The following is a 4,379-nucleotide window of genomic DNA, read 5'->3' as shown; positions in this document are numbered from 1 at the left end:
GAATTCAATAAAACGTAATAAAGATATTACTCGCCGTATTCAAATCAGCAGTGAATGTGCTCCTTTCAGATTATTTCAGAAGAGAACTTTGTTTAACTAATACTAAAAACCAAAATCTATTTGAAAAATATACGACCAAGTATCAGTTGGAAATCTGGTGTCAAACAAGTTTTAGCTTTCTTAAAAGCTTTGGAGTGATTCGCTGTATCACACTTTTAAGCAAGATGTGACTTATGTGGTTGTTTAAATATGAGAAAGGTGTTAGTTATCTCCTTTGTGTATATATTCATACTGTAGTTCATCCATGAATATTTCCTATAAAAACTCAAATTTGCCAATTCTCACAAAGCTTAAAAGGAACATTCGGATTGATAGAATATAAAAATAAGGAGATTTGGTTTGATTGCCAATAAGACAACTATCCATCAGAGTTCAAATGAAGTGGATGTAAGCAATTATAGGCAACCGTACGGCCTTCAACAATGAATAACCCACACTGTATAGTCCGACGGGCTATAAAAGGCCCCGACATGAAACATTTGAAACAATTCAATTCAATGTAGAGAAAACGAACGGCCTAATTTATAACAAAACAATTTACGAAAAACAAATATGACAGACATGAACCAAAGACAACCACTAAACTACAGACTCCTGACTTGGGACAGGCACATAGAGAATGCGGCGGGGTTATACATGTTTGAAGGCGCCAACCCTCCCAGTACCTGGGACAGTAGTGTAACAGTATAACATAAGAACAAACTATAAAATCAGTTGAAAAGGGCTTAACTCATCAGATCGATACAAAGCAGAATAACAAAAACATAGACCGGACGTGACAGGGAATTTATACATCCGTCACAACAAAAAAGACGCAAAGTATATGTATAGATCTGAGAGTACTAGCAGTTACTGACAGCTAGTTCAAGGCCAATAACAACAAATAAAAGAATCATGTATCTAAGTCTAAAATATCAATCAGTACTGTGACATCCAACATCCAATGGATTAAGTTAAAGACGTCATTAACAGTTAGAGCAGAAACATGACCTTGTGTGATGCCAAAATATAGGTATCGACAGATTGTAGAACCGTGAATGTGCATATGTGTATATCAATGATATTTAGTATGGTTTTAATTTACTGATAACAAAATCAATATTTATACCAATTAAAACAATATTCAAAGCTCTAATTACAATGTTGAATTGGTAACCTTTTAGAATAAGTTTATTTAAAGGTTTGATAACTTTACCCGGATCGTATCTAAATTTCCGGGCTCGGTAAACAACATCACCGTAAAAATTAGAAGAAAGCTTCATTTTGATTTTCAAATTCTTTGGTTGCATCATTCCTGAGATATGCTTTGATTTTGATATTATTTGATTTGTCATTCCACAGTTATGGGACTTTGACGGTCAGGTTAATAATAGGTATTGTTCTACATGTAATGCACTAGATCTAGTATGCGTTGATCAATTTACTACACACTTTACTATGTTGTTGGTATAGGAGAATATAGATTTGCTTTATATTTTGACAATTTATATTTTATCGTGCCAGAGTTATTGGACATTTAACAGTCATTTCTGACGCAATATTTATTTGATTATGGATACTGATCATCATGCATGTTTTTCTACAAAGCAATTTTACTAACTTGTTATTACATGCTCCTAAATATTCCACATCATTATCACAACAATTATAATGCACAATTCGGGGTTATACAATGTATCATGTGCTCTTGGCGGAGCTGGACTTTTTCTATATCATTTGGTTTTATACCATGGATCACAGGTATTCTGTCAACATTCTTGAAAATCATTGGCAGTAATAGATAATTTTTAAGTGTTGGTGTATATTCATATATAGTAAGATGATCACTCAGAAACTTGTTCATTTTTGTCCCTCATCTTATTTATCAATATGAATTTGACGCAACATATAGCAAGGTAAACCATTAAAGGCAATTGGGTATCAGATCGGATCTTAAATACCCATACTGAATTTTGTCCGTAATTAATATCTTCCCCTGTTCGGGACATGTTTCCAATTCTATATCTCATTCTAGCCAATAGAATCTTTCCCACATCATAAGGCAACCAAAGAGGACCGATATGGGTTACGTAATAATTTCGGGATGGCGTGAAAATCGTATGAAACTAATAGCTTCGCAATGTGATGCGAAGAAAATATTATCTCCCCTGTAAACACTCAAAACTTTATCTTTTCAACGTTTGTTCCGCTTTAGCAAGGACGTTATTAATTGTAAGAAAACGTTCTGGTAAATAGTAACAATAAAATTGAATTGAAATAAAATAAAAACAAAATCTCCATGTTATATTATCATTTCCCTCCTAAAGTAGCAATCGACAAGTACAGCAGGCTATATGAGCTTTGTGTAAAATTGGTTTAAAATGTTGCTATGCGAATATATTCCTGGACTACCAACTTCAATTTATTTTTCTCCTGCTGTATACGTCTATGGAACATATGCCAATTATCCGTTTATGCATGCAGCTAGATCCGATAAGCCCTGGGGAAAATCCACAGGAATCGATTGATATACAGCAAAGAATGAACACTTCTTTTGAAATTAGTTACTAAACAAATTATCCCAAGGAGAACATTGAATGTGAATAGATCGAATAGGCAGCAAATACATGTACAGAAATCGAGACAACCTTTTCAAAATATATACTACAAATCTTTTAACGGATAACCTACTTTGTAAAAATATTTTTCTTTAATAATTGATCCTGCACAGACACAACTTTTAGATTGATATATTCACGAAAAGACTATATATTTCTATATTGAAAGTTCACGTGATGAGAGCAAACCGGTGCAAAACTCAGATGTTAAAAAGATGCATAATTTCCGGAATTTTGACATGCCAAGGATGATGTGGAACACTCCGAAAAGTGGTGACCTGAAAGTTTTTTTGTTTACATTTTCTTCTTCATGAATTAGTATTTCTACCAAGGGAGTTCCATACAGGATTCAAAGGGGGGGGGGGGGGGGGGGGGGCTATTGTTCGTAATGGTCAACAAAATATCATCTAGCCTAAGAAAAAGTTCACGTTTGTGTTGATGAAGAATGTAGTCATGTTTTTACGGTTTTTTTTTCTTTCTTCTGTCTTACTGTAAAGACTGTGACTAAATCAGACTGCAGAAAGTCACATTCATTTTTAGTTCTGATGTTTTTGTAGACGATACAAGCATCTGCAACCAGTCTTAGTTTACTAGATAGCAAATAATCTGGAAGCTCATTGGTATAAACTGAATACAAGACTAGATCAACTATTGTGTCTTAAGTTACTTGAGTTGCACCTGATGTGAATGAGTCCATATCAGATGACTCTCCATCCAGAACAACAGTTCGTGTACGATCGGTAAGGAAAAGTTGACTCAGTTCAATGTTCCGTTTTGTATACCATAGTAGTGAAGTTTGTATGGTATCGACAATGAAAGACTTTGTTTATAGCTTTGAAAAGTCCATTATCATAAGATATGTATGAGCAAAATGAGTTTGGTTTACCTTTATAATGATCAAAACTGACGAAAGCCATACTAGAAATGATATAGTATGATGGTTTTTTTTTGGCTCGTTTAAAATGTGTTAAGTAGCGAAATGCTCCATTCATTAACAGGAGAGTCGGATCTTCGGTGGCCGAGTGGTCTATAAGTAGTTCATCTACTGTATCAATAGCCTGTCAAAACTGAGGTTATGAATTCGTACTCCGCACGTGGCAGCTGTGTTCGACTCTAATCTTACTTGACTAGGATTGTCAGTTTACCTGACGAAGATCTGTGGTTCTCTCTGGGCACTTCGCCTTCTTCCACCAATAAAAACTGACCGCCACAATATAGCCATCAGTGCCGAGTTGGCGTTAAACACAAACAATCAATCAATCAATTTTCAGGAGATCCATGTCAGTGATATAAGTCGATAATTTTGTGGCTTTTACTTTCCGTTTTTTAAATACGGTTGCTAGATTTGCGTATTTCCAATCTGTGGGTGTCCTACCAGTGTAAAGTGATGTTTTACATATGAGAGTGGGTATTTGAACCGTCTTTTCCTTAAGGGCATACGATACAGTTACAGGGGAAGATAAAGACATCGCTAACGTAAAATGTTATTTTTCGCGACGTCAAACTGTGACATATTGAGAAAAGATGTATTTTTCGATTGATTTTAATCATTAGCTTGAAAACGAGTACATAGACCATCCTTTATTATGTGTAAAGATTATTTTTACCAACTTTTATGAAAAAGTTACAGAAAAATCACAGATGATTTTTTTTTTAATCAGATAAATATACAGATATACAGCAAAAAAAATCGTTTTTTTTTCTAAAATCACGAACATTTAA

This window comes from Mytilus californianus, unplaced genomic scaffold (assembly GCF_021869535.1).
Source record: "Mytilus californianus isolate M0D057914Y unplaced genomic scaffold, xbMytCali1.0.p SCAF_1, whole genome shotgun sequence".
NCBI lineage: Eukaryota > Metazoa > Mollusca > Bivalvia > Mytilida > Mytilidae > Mytilus > Mytilus californianus.
The sequence above is the reverse complement of the archived record's forward strand: the minus strand, read 5'-3'. Positions refer to the sequence as shown.